The sequence below is a fragment of the Somniosus microcephalus genome, unplaced genomic scaffold (assembly GCF_052327205.1).
Source record: "Somniosus microcephalus isolate GS21.2 unplaced genomic scaffold, FLI_Smic_1.0 unresolved_chr2, whole genome shotgun sequence".
Lineage (NCBI taxonomy): Eukaryota > Metazoa > Chordata > Chondrichthyes > Squaliformes > Somniosidae > Somniosus > Somniosus microcephalus.
In genome coordinates this window covers 80,996,011-81,012,525 of record NW_028225180.1, presented here as the reverse complement: position 1 = coordinate 81,012,525, position 16,515 = coordinate 80,996,011, and the positions used below count along the sequence as shown (strand labels likewise).

At 55.2% G+C, this 16,515-nt stretch overlaps 1 protein-coding gene across 1 annotated transcript in view; it reads left to right on the top strand.

Moving 5' to 3' along the window:
- Nucleotides 1-16,515, top strand: part of mus81 (MUS81 structure-specific endonuclease subunit) — a 124,336-nt gene that overhangs the window by 61,740 nt on the left and 46,081 nt on the right. The window lies entirely within an intron of this gene.

The following is a 16,515-nucleotide window of genomic DNA, read 5'->3' as shown; positions in this document are numbered from 1 at the left end:
TTGAGCAGGAGAGTGGGATTAGACTGGGTGGGATATGAAAGGGTACGGGAAGTGAGCGGGAGAGTGGGATTAGACTGGGTGGGATATTAAAGGGTACGGGGAGTGAGCAGGAGAGTGGGATTAAACTGGGTGGGATATTAAAGGGTGCGGGGAGTGATGGGGAGAGTGGGATTAGACTGGGTGGGATATTGAAGGGTATGGGGAGTGAGGGGGAGAGTGGGATTCGACTGGGTGGGATACTAAAGGGTGCGGGGAGTGAGTGGGAGATTGGGATTAGACTGAGTGGGATATTAAAGGGTGCGGGGAGTGAGCGGGAGAGTGGGATTAGACTGGGTGGGATAGTAAAGGGTGCTGGGAGTGAGTGGGAGAGTGGGATTAGACTGGGTTGGATATTAAAGGGTATGGGGAGTGAGGGGGAGAGTGGGATTAGACTGGGTGGGATATTAAAGGGTGCGGGGAGTGAGGGGGAGTGTGGGATTAGACTGGGTGGGATATTAAAGGGTACGGGGAGTGAGGGGGAGAGTGGGATTAGACTGGGTGGAATATTAAAGGGTACGGGGAGTGGGGGGAGAGTGGGATTAGACTGGGTGGGATATTGAAGGGTGCAGGGAGTGAGTGGGAGAGTGGGATTAGACTGGGTGGGATATTCAAGGGTACGGGGATTGAGCGGGAGAGGTATTAGACTGGGTGGGATATTAAAGGGTGTGGGGAGTGAGGGGGAGAGTGGGATTAGACTGGGTGGGATATTAAAGGGTGCGGGGAGTGAGGGGGAGAGTGGGATTAGACTGGGTGGGATATTAAAGGGTGCGGGGAGTGAGCGGGAGAGTGGGATTAGACTGTGTGGGATATTAAAGGGTGCGGGGAGTGAGCAGGAGAGTGGGATTAGACTGGGTGGGATATTAAAGGGTACGGGGAGTGAACGGGAGAGTGGGATTAGACTGGGTGGGATATTAAAGGGTACCGGGAGTGAGTGGGAGATTGGGATTAGACTGGGTTGGATATTAAAGGGTGCTGGGAGTGAGTGGGAGATTGGGATTAGACTGGGTGGGATATTGAAGGGTACGGGGAGTGAGGGGGAGAGTGCGATTAGACTGGGTGGGATATTAAAGGGTGCGGGGAGTGAGGGGGAGAGTGGGATTAGACTGGGTGGGATATTAAAGGGTACGGGGAGTGAGCGGGAGAGTGGGATTAGACTGGGTGGGATAGTAAAGGGTGCTGGGAGTGAGTGGGAGAGTGGGATTAGACTGGGTGGGATAATAAAGGGTGCGGGGAGTGAGGGGGAGAGTGGGATTAGACTGGGTGGGATATGAAAGGGTGCGGGGAGTGAGGGGGAGAGTGGGATTCGACTGGGTGGGATATTAAAGGGTGCGGGGAGTGAGCGGGAGAGTGGGATTAGTCTGGGTGGGATATTAAAGGGTACGGGGAGTGAGGGGGAGAGTGGGATTAGACTGGGTGGGATATTAAAGGGTTCAGAGAGGGAGAGTGGGATTAGACTGGGTGGGATATTAAAGGGTACGGGGAGTGAGCGGGAGCGTGGGATTAGACTGGGTGGGATAGTAAAGGGTGCTGGGAGTGAGTGGGAGAGTGGGATTAGACTGGGTGGGATATTAAAGGGTACGGGGAGTGAGCGGGAGAGTGGGATTAGACTGGGTGGGATATTAAAGGGTACGGGGAGTTAGCAGGAGGGTGGGATTAAACTGGGTGGGATATTCAAGGGTGCGGGGAGTGAGGGGGAGAGTGGGATTAGACTGGGTGGGATATTAAAGGGTATGGGCAGCGAGGGGGAGAGTGGGATTAGACTGGGTGGGATATTGAAGGGTGCTGGGAGTGAGCAGGAGAGTGGGATTAGACTGGGTGGGATATTAAAGGGTACGGGGAGTGAGCAGGAGAGTGGGATTAGACTGGGTGGGATATTAAAGGGTGCGGGGAGTGAGGGGGAGAGTGGGATTAGACTGGGTGGGATATTAAAGGGTATGGGGAGTGAGCAGGAGAATGGGATTAGACTGGGTGTGATATTAAAGGGTATGGGGAGTGAGCAGGAGAATGGGATTAGACTGGGTGGGGGAGAGTGGGATTAGACTGGGTGGGATATTAAAGGGTACGGGGAGTAAGCAGGAGAGTGGGATTAAACTGGGTGGGATATTAAAGGGTGCAGGGAGTGAGGGGGTGAGTGGGATTAGACTGGGTGGGATATTAAAGGGTTCAGGGAGTGAGAGGGAGAGTGGGATTAGACTGGGTGGGATATTAAAGGGTGCGGGGAGTGAGCGGGAGAGTGGGATTAGACTGGGTGGGATATTGAAGGGTGCGGGGAGTGAGCGGGAGAGTGGGATTAGACTGGGTGGGATATTAAAGGGTACGGGGAGTGAGCGGGAGAGTGGGATTAGACTGGGTGGGATATTAAAGGGTACGGGGAGCGAGCGGGAGAGTGGGATTAGACTGGGTGGGATATGAAAGGGTACGGGGAGTGAGCGGGAGAGTGGGATTAGACTGGGTGGGATATTAAAGGGTGCGGGGAGTGAGGGGGAGAGTGGGATTAGACTGGGTGGGATATTAAAGGGTGCGGGGAGTGAGGGGGAGAGTGGGATTAGACTGGGTGGGATATTAAAGGGTGCTGGGAGTGAGTGGGAGATTGGGATTAGACTGGGTGGGATATTGAAGGGTACGGGGAGTGAGGGGGAGAGTGCGATTAGACTGGGTGGGATATTAAAGGGTGCGGGGAGTGAGGGGGAGAGTGGGATTAGACTGGGTGGGATATTAAAGGGTACGGGGAGTGAGCGGGAGAGTGGGATTAGACTGGGTGGGATAGTAAAGGGTGCTGGGAGTGAGTGGGAGAGTGGGATTAGACTGGGTGGGATAATAAAGGGTGCGGGGAGTGAGGGGGAGAGTGGGATTAGACTGGGTGGGATATTCAAGGGTGCGCGGAGTGAGTGGGAGAGTGGGATTAGACTGGGTGGGTTATTAAAGGGTACGGGGAGTGAGGGGGAGAGTGGGATTAGACTGGGTGGGATAGTAAAGGGTACGGGGAGTGAGCGGGAGAGTGGGATTAGACTGGGCGGGATATTAAAGGGTGCGGGGAGTGAGGGGGAGAGTGGGATTCGACTGGGTATATTAAAGGGTACGGGGAGTGAGGGGGAGAGTGGGATTAGACTGGGTGGGATATCAAAGGGTACGGGGAGTGAGGGGGAGAGTGGGATTAGACTGGGCGGGATATCAAAGGGTATGGGGAGTGAGGGGGAGAGTGGGATTAGACTGGGTGGGATACTAAAGGATGCGGGGAGTGAGTGGGAGATTGGGATTAGACTGTGTGGGATATTGAAGGGTACGGGGAATCAGCGGGAGAGTGGGATTAGACTGGGTGGGATATTAAAGGGCACGGGGAGTGAGGGGGAGAGTGGGATTAGACTGGGTGTGATATTCAAGGGTGCGGGGAGTGAGCGGGAGAGTGGGATTAGACTGGGTGGGATATTAAAAGTGAGGGGGAGAGTGGGATTCGACTGGGTGGGATATTAAAGGGTACGGGGAGTGAGGGGGAGAGTGGGATTGGACTGGGTGGGATATTAAATGGTGCGGGGAGTGAGTGGGATTAGACTGGGTGGGATATTAAAGGGTATGGGGAGTGAGGGGGGAGAGTGGGATTTGACTGGGTGGGATATTAAAGGGTGCGGGGAGTGAGCGGGAGCGTGGGATTAGATTGGGTGGGATATTAAAGGGTACGGGGAGTGAACGGGAGAGTGGGATTGGACTGGGTGGGATATTAAAGGATATAGGGAGTGAGGGGGGAAAGTGGGATTAGACTGGGTGGGATATTAAAGGGTACGGGGAGCGAGCGGGAGTGTGGGATTGGACTGGGTGGCATATTAAAGGGTACGGGGAGTGAGCGGGAGAGTGGGAGTAGACTGGGTGGGATATTAAAGGGTGCGGGGAGTGAGTGGGAGAGTGGGATTAGACTGGGTGGGATATTAAAGGGTACGGGGAGTGAGGGGGAGAGTGGGATTAGACTGGGTGGGATATTAAAGGGTGCGGGGTGTGAGTGGGAGAGTGGGATTAGACAGGGTGGGATATTAAAGGGTACGGGGAATCAGCGGGAGAGTGGGATTAGACTGGGTGGGATATTAAAGGGTACGGGGAGTGAGGGGGGAGAGTGGGATTAGACTGGGTGGGATCGTAAAGGGTACGGGGAGTGAGCGGGAGAGTGGGATTAGACTGGGCGGGATATTAAAGGGTGCAGGGAGTGAGGGGGAGAGTGGGATTAGACTGGGTGGGATATTAAAGGGTATGGGGAGTGAGGGGGAGAGGGATTAGACTGGGTGGGATACTAAAGGGTGCGGGGAGTGAGTGGGAGATTGGGATTAGACTGAGTGGGATATTAAAGGGTGCGGGGAGTGAGGGGGAGAGTGGGATTAGACTGGGTGGGATACTGCAGGGTGCGGGGAGTGAGCGGGAGAGTGGGATTAGACTGGGTGGGATAGTAAAGGGTGCTGGGAGTGAGTGGGAGAGTGGGATTAGACTGGGTTGGATATTAAAGGGTATGGGGAGTGAGGGGGAGAGTGGGATTAGACTGGGTGGGATATTAAAGGGGAGGGGGAGTGTGGGATTAGACTGGGTGGGATATTAAAGGGTACGGGGACTGAGGGGGAGAGTGGGATTAGACTGGGTGGAATATTAAAGGGTACGGGGAGTGGGGGGAGAGTGGGATTAGACTGGGTGGGAGATTGAAGGGTGCAGGGAGTGAGTGGGAGAGTGGGATTAGACTGGGTGGGATATTCAAGGGTACGGGGAGTGAGCGGGAGAGTGGTATTAGACTGGGTGGGATATTAAAGGGTGCGGGGAGTGAGGGGGAGAGTGGGATTAGACTGGGTGGGATATTAAAGGGTGCGGGGAGTGAGGGGGAGAGTGGGATTAGACTGGGTGGGATATTAAAGGGTGCGGGGAGTGAGCGGGAGAGTGGGATTAGACTGGGTGGGATATTAAAGGGTACGGGGAGTGAGGGGGCGAGTGCGATTAGACTGGGTGGGATATTAAAGGGTGCGGGGGAGTGAGGGGGAGAGTGGGATTAGACTGGGTGGGATATTAAAGGGTACGGGGAGTGAGCGGGAGAGTGGGATTAGACTGGGTGGGATAGTAAAGGGTGCTGGGAGTGAGTGGGAGAGTGGGATTAGACTGGGTGGGATAATAAAGGGTGCGGGGAGTGAGGGGGAGAGTGGGATTAGACTGGGTGGGATATTCAAGGGTGCGCGGAGTGAGTGGGAGAGTGGGATTCGACTGGGTGGGATATTAAAGGGTACGGGGAGTGAGGGGGAGAGTGGGATTAGACTGGGTGGGATATCAAAGGGTACGGGGAGTGAGGGGGAGAGTGGGATTAGACTGGGCGGGATATCAAAGGGTATGGGGAGTGAGGGGGAGAGTGGGATTAGACTGGTGGGATACTAAAGGGTGCGGGGAGTGAGTGGGAGATTGGGATTAGACTGAGTGGGATATTTAAAGGGTACGGGGATGTGAACGGGAGAGTGGGATTAGACTGGGTGGGGATATTAAAGGGTACCGGGAGTGAGTGGGAGATTGGGATTAGACTGGGTTGGATATTAAAGGGTGCTGGGAGTGAGTGGGAGATTGGGATTAGACTGGGTGGGATATTGAAGGGTACGGGGAGTGAGGGGGAGAGTGGGATTAGACTGGGTGGGATATTAAAAGGGTGCGGGGAGTGAGGGGGAGAGTGGGATTAGACTGGTTGGGATATTAAAGGGTACGGGGGAGTGAGCGGGAGAGTGGGATTAGACTGGGTGGGATAGTAAAGGGTGCTGGGAGTGAGTGGGAGAGTGGGATTAGACTGGGTGGGATAATAAAGGGTGCGGGGAGTGAGGGGGAGAGTGGGATTAGACTGGGTGGGATATTCAAGGGTGCGCGGAGTGAGTGGGAGAGTGGGATTAGACTGGGTGGGTTATTAAAGGGTACGGGGAGTGCGGGGGAGAGTGGGATTAGACTGGGTGGGATAGTAAAGGGTACGGGGAGTGAGCGGGAGAGTGGGATTAGACTGGGCGGGATATTAAAGGGTGCGGGGAGTGAGGGGGAGAGTGGGATTCGACTGGGTGGGATATTAAAGGGTACGGGGAGTGAGGGGGAGAGTGGGATTGGACTGGGTGGGATATTAAATGGTGCGGGGAGTGAGTGGATTAGACTGGGTGGGATATTAAAGGGTATGGGGGAGTGAGGGGGGGAGAGTGGGATTGACTGGGTGGGATATTAAAGGGTGCGGGGAAGTGAGCGGGAGAGTGGGATTAGATTGGGTGGGATATTAAAGGGTACGGGGATGGTGAACGGGAGAGTTGGGATTGGACTGGGTGGGATATTAAAGGATATAGGGAGTGAGGGGGGGAAAGTGGATTAGACTGGGTGGGGATATTAAAGGGTACGGGGAGCGAGCGGGTGTGTGGGATTGGACTGGGTGGCATATTAAAGGGTACGGGGAGTGAGCGGGAGAGTGGGAGTAGACTGGGTGGGATATTAAAGGGTGCGGGGAGTGAGTGGGAGAGTGGGGATTAGACTGGGTGGGATATTAAAGGGTACGGGGAGTGAGGGGGAGAGTGGGATTAGACTGGGTGGGAATATTAAAGGGTGCGGGGAGTGAGTGGGAGAGTGGGATTAGACGGGGTGGGATATTAAAGGGTACGGGGAATCAGCGGGAGAGTGGGATTAGACTGGGTGGGATATTAAAGGGTACGGGGAGTGAGGGGGGAGAGTGGGATTAGACTGGGTGGGATAGTAAAGGGTACGGGGGAGTGAGCGGGAGAGTGGGATTAGACTGGGCGGGATATTAAAGGTGCAGGGAGTGAGGGGGAGAGTGGGATTAGACTGGGTGGGATATTAAAGGGTATGGGGAGTGAGGGGGAGAGGGATTAGACTGGGTGGGATACTAAAGGGGTGCGGGGAGTGAGTGGGAGATTGGGATTAGACTGAGTGGGATATTAAAGGGGTGCGGGGAGTGAGGGGGAGAGTGGGATTAGACTGGGTGGATACTGCAGGGTGCGGGATGTGAGCGGGGAGAGTGGGATTAGACTGGGTGGGATAGTAAAGGGTGCTGGGAGTGAGTGGGGAGAGTGGGATTAGACTGGGTTGGATATTAAAGGGTATGGGGAGTGAGGGGGAGAGTGGGATTAGACTGGGTGGGATATTAAAGGGTGCGGGGAGTGAGGGGGGAGTGTGGGATTAGACTGGGATGGGATATTAAAGGGTACGGGGAGTGAGGGGGAGAGTGGGATTAGACTGGGTGGAATATTAAAGGCGTACGGGGAGTGGGGGGAGAGTGGGATTAGACTGGGTGGGAGATTGAAGGGTGCAGGGAGTGAGTGGGAGAGTGGGATTAGACTGGGTGGGATATTCAAGGGTACGGGGAGTGAGCGGGGAGAGTGGTATTAGACTGGGTGGGATATTAAAGGGGTGCGGGGAGTGAGGGGGAGAGTGGGATTAGACTGGGTGGATATTAAAGGGTGCGGGGAGTAGTGAGCGGGAGAGTGGGATTAGACTGGGTGGGATATTAAAGGTTATGGGGAGTGTGCAGGAGAGTGGGATTAGACTGGGTGGGATATTAAAGGGTACTGGGAGTGAACGGTGAGAGTGGGATTAGACTGGGTGGGATATTAAAGGGTACCGGGAAGTGAGTGGGAGATTGGGATTAGACTGGGTGTGGATATTAAAGGGTGCTGGGAGTGAGTGGGAGATTGGGATTAGACTGGGTGGGATATTGAAGGGTACGGGGAGTGAGGGGGCGAGTGCGATTAGACTGGGTGGGATATTAAAGGGTGCGGGGAGTGGAGGGGGAGAGTGGGATTAGACTGGGTGGGATATTAAAGGGTACGGGGAGTGAGCGGGAGGAGTGGGATTAGACTGGGTGGGATAGTAAAGGGTGCTGGGAGTGAGTGGGAGAGTGGGATTAGACTGGGTGGGGATAATAAAGGGTGCGGGGGAGTGAGGGGGAGAGTGGGATTAGACTGGGTGGGATATTCAAGGGTGCGCGGAGTGAGTGGGAGAGTGGGATTCGACTGGGTGGGATATTAAAGGGTACGGGGAGTGAGGGGGAGAGTGGGATTAGACTGGGTTGGATATCAAAGGGTACGGGGAGTGAGGGGGAGAGTGGGATTAGACTGGGTGGGATACTAAAGGGTGCGGGGAGTGAGTGGGAGATTGGGATTAGACTGAGTGGGATATTAAAGGGTACGGGGAGTGAACGGGGAGAGTGGGATTAGACTGGGTTGGGATATTAAAGGGTACCGGGAGTGAGTGGGAGATTGGGATTAGACTGGGTTGGATATTAAAGGGTGCTGGGAGTGAGTGGGAGATTGGGATTAGACTGGGTGGGATATTGAAGGGTACGGGGAGTGAGGGGGAGAGTGGGATTAGACTGGGTGGGATATTCAAGGGTGCGCGGAGTGAGTGGGAGAGTGGGATTAGACTGGGTGGGTTATTAAAGGGTACGGGGAGTGCGGGGGAGAGTGGGATTAGACTGGGTGGGATAGTAAAGGGTACGGGGAGTGAGCGGGAGAGTGGGATTAGACTGGGCGGGATATTAAAGGGTGCGGGGAGTGAGGGGGAGAGTGGGATTCGACTGGGTGGGATATCAAAGGGTACGGGGAGTGAGGGGGAGAGTGGGATTAGACTGGGCGGGATATCAAAGGGTATGGGGAGTGAGGGGGAGAGTGGGATTAGACTGGATGGGATACTAAAGGGTGCGGGGAGTGAGTGGGAGATTGGGATTAGACTGAGTGGGATATTAAAGGGTGCGGGGAGTGAGGGGGAGAGTGGGATTAGACTGTGTGGGATACTGCAGGGTGCGGGGAGTGAGGGGGAGAGTGGGATTAGACTGGGTGGGATAGTAAAGGGTACGGGGAGTGAGCGGGAGAGTGGGATTAGACTGGGCGGGATATTAAAGGGTGCGGGGAGTGAGGGGGAGAGTGGGATTCGACTGGGTGGGATATTAAAGGGTACGGGGAGTGAGGGGGAGAGTGGGATTAGACTGGGTGGGATATCAAAGGGTACGGGGAGTGAGGGGGAGAGTGGGATTAGACTGGGCGGTATATTAAAGGGTACGGGGAGTGAAGGGGAGTGTGGGATTAGACTGGGTGGGATATTAAAGGGTGCGGGGAGTGAGGGGGAGAGTGGGATTAGACTGGGCGGGATATTAAAGGGTACGGGGAGTGAGTGGGAGAGTGGGATTCGACTGGGTGGGATATTAAAGGGTGCGGGGAGTGAGGGGGAGAGTGGGATTAGACTGGGTGGGATATTAAAGGGTGCGGGGAGTGAGCGGGAGAGTGGGATTAGACTGGGTGGGATATTAAAGGGTGCGTGGAGTGAGGGGGAGAGTGGGATTAGACTGGGTGGGATATTAAAGGGTGCGGGGAGTGAGCGGGAGAGTGGGATTAGACTGGGTGGGATATTATATGGTGCGGGGAGTGAGCGGGAGAGTGGGATTAGACTGGGTGGGATATTAAATGGTGCGGGGAGTGAGCGGGAGAGTGGGATTAGACTGGGTGGGATATTAAAGGGTGCGGGGAGTGAGTGGGAGAGTGGGATTAGACTGGGTGGGATATTAAAGGATGGGGGTAGTGAGCGGGAGAGTGGGATTAGACTGGGTGGGATATTAAATGGTGCGGGGAGTGAGCGGGAGAGTGGGATTAGACTGGGTGGGATATTAAAGGGTGCGGGGAGTGAGCGGGGAGAGTGGGATTAGACTGGGTGGGATATTAAATGGTGCGGGGAGTGAGCGGGAGAGTGGGATTAGACTGGCTGGGATATTAAATGGTGCGGGGAGTGAGCGGGAGAGTGGGATTAGACTGGGTGGGATATTAAAGGGTGCGGGGAGTGAGTGGGAGAGTGGGATTAGACTGGGTGGGATATTAAAGGATGGGGGTAGTGAGGGGGAGAGTGGGATTAGACTGGGTGGGACAGTAAAGGGTGCTGGGAGTGAGTGGGAGATTGGGATTAGACTGGGTGGGATATTGAAGGGTACGGGGAATCAGCGGGAGAGTGGGATTAGACTGGGTGGGATATTAAAGGGTACGGGGAGTGAGGGGGAGAGTGGGATTAGACTGGGTGTGATATTCAAGGGTGCGGGGAGTGAGTGGGAGAGTGGGATTAGACTGGGTGGGATATTAAAAGTGAGGGGGAGAGTGGGATTCGACTGGGTGGGATATTAAAGGGTATGGGGAGTGAGGGGGGAGAGTGGGATTTGACTGGGTGGGATATTAAAGGGTGCGGGGAGTGAGCGGGAGAGTGGGATTAGATTGGGTGGGATATTAAAGGGTACGGGGAGTGAACGGGAGAGTGGGATTGGACTGGGTGGGATATTAAAGGATTTAGGGAGTGAGGGGGGAAAGTGGGATTAGACTGGGTGGGATATTAAAGGGTACGGGGAGCGAGCGGGAGTGTGGGATTGGACTGGGTGGCATATTAAAGGGTACAGGGAGTGAGCGGGAGAGTGGGAGTAGACTGGGTGGGATATTAAAGGGTGCGGGGAGTGAGTGGGAGAGTGGGATTAGACTGGGTGGGATATTAAAGGGTACGGGGAGTGAGCGGGAGAGTGGGATTAGACTGGGTGGGATATTAAAGGGTGAGGGGGAGAGTGGGATTAGACTGGGTGGGATATTAAAGGGTGCGGGGAGTGAGGGGGAGAGTGGGATTAGACTGGGTGGGATATTAAAGGGTGCGGGGAGTGAGCGGGAGAGTGGGATTAGACTGGGTGGGATATTAAAGGGTATGGGGAGTGAGCAGGAGAGTGGGATTAGACTGGGTGGGATATTAAAGGGTACGGGGAGTGAACGGGAGAGTGGGATTAGATTGGGTGGGATATTAAAGGGTACCGGGAGTGAGTGGGAGATTGGGATTAGACTGGGTTGGATATTAAAGGGTGCTGGGAGTGAGTGGGAGATTGGGATTAGACTGGGTGGGATATTGAAGGGTACGGGGAGTGAGGGGGAGAGTGCGATTAGACTGGGTGGGATATTAAAGGGTGCGGGGAGTGAGGGGGAGAGTGGGATTAGACTGGGTGGGATATTAAAGGGTACGGGGAGTGAGCGGGAGAGTGGGATTAGACTGGGTGGGATAGTAAAGGGTGCTGGGAGTGAGTGGGAGAGTGGGATTAGACTGGGTGGGATAATAAAGGGTGCGGGGAGTGAGGGGGAGAGTGGGATTAGACTGGGTGGGATATTCAAGGGTGCGGGGAGTGAGGGGGAGAGTGGGATTAGACTGGGTGGGATATTAAAGGGTGCGGGGAGTGAGGGGGAGAGTGGGATTAGACTGGGTGGGATATTAAAGGGTGCGGGGAGTGAGTGGGAGAGTGGGATTCGACTGGGTGGGATATTAAAGGGTACGGGGAGTGAGGGGGAGAGTGGGATTAGACTCGGTGGGATATCAAAGGGTACGGGGAGTGAGGGGGAGAGTGGGATTAGACTGGGCGGGATATCAAAGGGTATGGGGAGTGAGGGGGAGAGTGGGATTAGACTGGGTGGGATACTAAAGGGTGCGGGGAGTGAGTGGGAGATTGGGATTAGACTGAGTGGGATATTAAAGGGTACGGGGAGTGAACGGGAGAGTGGGATTAGACTGGGTGGGATATTAAAGGGTACCGGGAGTGAGTGGGAGATTGGGATTAGACTGGGTTGGATATTAAAGGGTGCTGGGAGTGAGTGGGAGATTGGGATTAGACTGGGTGGGATATTGAAGGGTACGGGGAGTGAGGGGGAGAGTGGGATTAGACTGGGTGGGATATTAAAGGGTGCGGGGAGTGAGGGGGAGAGTGGGATTAGACTGGTTGGGATATTAAAGGGTACGGGGAGTGAGCGGGAGAGTGGGATTAGACTGGGTGGGATAGTAAAGGGTGCTGGGAGTGAGTGGGAGAGTGGGATTAGACTGGGTGGGATAATAAAGGGTGCGGGGAGTGAGGGGGAGAGTGGGATTAGACTGGGTGGGATATTCAAGGGTGCGCGGAGTGAGTGGGAGAGTGGGATTAGACTGGGTGGGTTATTAAAGGGTACGGGGAGTGCGGGGGAGAGTGGGATTAGACTGGGTGGGATAGTAAAGGGTACGGGGAGTGAGCGGGAGAGTGGGATTAGACTGGGCGGGATATTAAAGGGTGCGGGGAGTGAGGGGGAGAGTGGGATTCGACTGGGTGGGATATTAAAGGGTACGGGGAGTGAGGGGGAGAGTGGGATTAGACTGGGTGGGATATCAAAGGGTACGGGGAGTGAGGGGGAGAGTGGGATTAGACTGGGCGGGATATCAAAGGGTATGGGGAGTGAGGGGGAGAGTGGGATTCGACTGGGTGGGATATTAAAGGGTGCGGGGAGTGAGCGGGAGAGTGGGATTAGACTGGGCGGTATATTAAAGGGTACGGGGAGTGAGTGGGAGAGTGGGATTAGACTGGGTGGGATATTAAAGGGTGCGGGGAGTGAGGGGGAGAGTGGGATTAGACTGGGCGGGATATTAAAGGGTACGGGGAGTGAGTGGGAGAGTGGGATTAGACTGGGTGGGATATTAAAGGGTGCGGGGAGTGAGGGGGAGAGTGGGATTAGACTGGGTGGTATTAAAGGGTGCGGGGAGTGAGCGGGAGAGTGGGATTAGACTGGGTGGGATATTAAAGGGTGCGTGGAGTGAGGGGGGAGAGTGGGATTAGACTGGGTGGGATATTAAAGGGTGCGGGGAGTGAGCGGGAGAGTGGGATTAGACTGGGTGGGATATTAAAGGGTGCGTGGAGTGAGGGGGAGAGTGGGGATTAGACTGGGTGGGATATTAAAGGGTGCGGGGAGTGAGCGGGAGAGTGGGATTAGACTGGGTCGGATATTAAAGGGTGCGGGGAGTGAGCGGGAGAGTGGGATTAGACTGGGTTGGATATTAAAGGGTGCTGGGAGTGAGTGGGAGATTGGGATTAGACTGGGTGGGATATTGAAGGGTACGGGGAGTGAGGGGGAGAGTGGGATTAGACTGGGTGGGATATTAAAGGGTGCGGGGAGTGAGGGGGAGAGTGGGATTAGACTGGTTGGGATATTAAAGGGTACGGGGATGTGAGCGGGAGAGTGGGATTAGACTGGGTGGGATAGTAAAGGGTGCTGGGAGTGAGTGGGAGAGTGGATTAGACTGGGTGGGATAATAAAGGGTGCGGGGAGTGAGGGGGAGAGTGGGATTAGACTGGGTGGGATATTCAAGGGTGCGCGGAGTGAGTGGGAGAGTGGGATTAGACTGGGTGGTTATTAAAGGGTACGGGGAGTGCGGGGGAGAGTGGGATTAGACTGGGTGGGATAGTAAAGGGTACGGGGAGTGAGCGGGAGAGTGGGATTAGACTGGGCGGGATATTAAAGGGTGCGGGGAGTGAGGGGGAGAGTGGGATTCGACTGGGTGGGATATTAAAGGGTACGGGGAGTGAGGGGGGAGAGTGGGATTAGACTGGGTGGGATATCAAAGGGTACGGGGAGTGAGGGGGAGAGTGGGATTAGACTGGGCGGGATATCAAAAGGGTATGGGGAGTGAGGGGGAGAGTGGGATTCGACTGGGTGGGATATTAAAGGGTACGGGGAGTGAGGGGGAGAGTGGGATTAGACTGGGCGGTATATTAAAGGGTACGGGGAGTGAAGGGGAGTGTGGGATTAGACTGGGTGGGATATTAAAGGGTGCGGGGAGTGAGGGGGAGAGTGGGATTAGACTGGGCGGGATATTAAAGGGTGCGGGGAAGTGAGCGAGGAGTGGGATTAGACTGGGTGGGATATTAAAGGGTGCGTGGAGTGAGGGGGAGAGTGGGATTAGACTGGGTGGGATATTAAAGGGTGCGGGGAGTGAGCGGGAGAGTGGGATTAGACTGGGTCGGATATTAAAGGGTGCAGGGAGTGAGGGGGAGAGTGGGATTAGACTGGCTGGGATATTAAATGGTGCGGGGGAGTGAGCGGGAGAGTGGGATTAGACTGGGTGGGATATTAAAGGGTGCGGGGAGTGAGTGGGAGAGTGGGATTAGACTGGGTGGGATATTAAAGGATGGGGGTAGTGAGGGGGAGAGTGGGATTAGACTGGGTGGGACAGTAAAGGGTGCTGGGAGTGAGTGGGAGATTGGGATTAGACTGGGTGGGATATTGAAGGGTACGGGGAATCAGCGGGAGAGTGGATTAGACTGGGTGGGATATTAAAGGGTACGGGGAGTGAGGGGGAGAGTGGGATTAGACTGGGTGTGATATTCAAGGGTGCGGGGAGTGAGTGGGAGAGTGGGATTAGACTGGGTGGGATATTAAAAGTGAGGGGGGAGAGTGGGATTCGACTGGGTGGGATATTAAAGGGTATGGGGAGTGAGGGGGGAGAGTGGGATTTGACTGGGTGGGATATTAAAGGGTGCGGGGAGTGAGCGGGAGAGTGGGATTAGATTGGGTGGGATATTAAAGGGTACGGGGAGTGAACGGGAGAGTGGGATTGGACTGGGTGGGATATTAAAGGATTTAGGGAGTGAGGGGGGGAAAGTGGGATTAGACTGGGTGGGATATTAAAGGGTACGGGGAGCGAGCGGGAGTGTGGGATTGGACTGGGTGGCATATTAAAGGGTACAGGGAGTGAGCGGGAGAGTGGGAGTAGACTGGGTGGGATATTAAAGGGTGCGGGGGAGTGAGTGGGAGAGTGGGATTAGACTGGGTGGGATATTAAAGGGTACGGGGAGTGAGCGGGAGAGTGGGATTAGACTGGGTGGGATATTAAAGGTGTGAGGGGGAGAGTGGGATTAGACTGGGTGGGATATTAAAGGGTGCGGGGAGTGAGGGGGAGAGTGGGATTAGACTGGGTGGGATATTAAAGGGTGCGGGGAGTGAGCGGGAGAGTGGGATTAGACTGGGTGGGATATTAAAGGGTATGGGGAGTGAGCAGGAGAGTGGGATTAGACTGGGTGGGATATTAAAGGGTACGGGGAGTGAACGGGAGAGTGGGATTAGATTGGGTGGGATATTAAAGGGTACCGGGAGTGAGTGGGAGATTGGGATTAGACTGGGTTGGATATTAAAGGGTGCTGGGAGTGAGTGGGAGATTGGATTAGACTGGGTGGGATATTGAAGGGTACGGGGAGTGAGGGGGAGAGTGCGATTAGACTGGGTGGGATATTAAAGGGTGCGGGGAGTGAGGGGGAGAGTGGGATTAGACTGGGTGGGATATTAAAGGGTACGGGGAGTGAGCGGGGAGAGTGGGATTAGACTGGGTGGGATAGTAAAGGGTGCTGGGAGTGAGTGGGAGAGTGGGATTAGACTGGGTGGGATAATAAAGGGTGCGGGGAGTGAGGGGGAGAGTGGGATTAGACTGGGTGGGATATTCAAGGGTGCGGGGAGTGAGGGGGAGAGTGGGATTAGACTGGGTGGGATATTAAAGGGTGCGGGGAGTGAGGGGGAGAGTGGGATTAGACTGGGTGGGATATTAAAGGGTGCGGGGGAGTGAGTGGGAGAGTGGGATTCGACTGGGTGGGATATTAAAGGGTACGGGGAGTGAGGGGGAGAGTGGGATTAGACTCGGTGGGATATCAAAGGGTACGGGGAGTGAGGGGGAGAGTGGGATTAGACTGGGCGGGATATCAAAGGGTATGGGGAGTGAGGGGGAGAGTGGGATTAGACTGGGTGGGATACTAAAGGGTGCGGGGAGTGAGTGGGAGATTGGGATTAGACTGAGTGGGATATTAAAGGGTACGGGGAGTGAACGGGAGAGTGGGATTAGACTGGGTGGGATATTAAAGGGTACCGGGAGTGAGTGGGAGATTGGGATTAGACTGGGTTGGATATTAAAGGGTGCTGGGAGTGAGTGGGAGATTGGGATTAGACTGGGTGGGATATTGAAGGGTACGGGGAGTGAGGGGGAGAGTGGGATTAGACTGGGTGGGATATTAAAGGGTGCGGGGAGTGAGGGGGAGAGTGGGATTAGACTGGTTGGGATATTAAAGGGTACGGGGAGTGAGCGGGAGAGTGGGATTAGACTGGGTGGGATAGTAAAGGGTGCTGGGAGTGAGTGGGAGAGTGGGATTAGACTGGGTGGGATAATAAAGGGTGCGGGGAGTGAGGGGGAGAGTGGGATTAGACTGGGTGGGATATTCAAGGGTGCGCGGAGTGAGTGGGAGAGTGGGATTAGACTGGGTGGGTTATTAAAGGGTACGGGGAGTGCGGGGGAGAGTGGGATTAGACTGGGTGGGATAGTAAAGGGTACGGGGAGTGAGCGGGAGAGTGGGATTAGACTGGGCGGGATATTAAAGGGTGCGGGGAGTGAGGGGGAGAGTGGGATTCGACTGGGTGGGATATTAAAGGGTACGGGGAGTGAGGGGGAGAGTGGGATTAGACTGGGTGGGATATCAAAGGGTACGGGGAGTGAGGGGGAGAGTGGGATTAGACTGGGCGGGATATCAAAGGGTATGGGGAGTGAGGGGGAGAGTGGGATTCGACTGGGTGGGATATTAAAGGGTGCGGGGAGTGAGCGGGAGAGTGGGATTAGACTGGGCGGTATATTAAAGGGTACGGGGAGTGAGTGGGA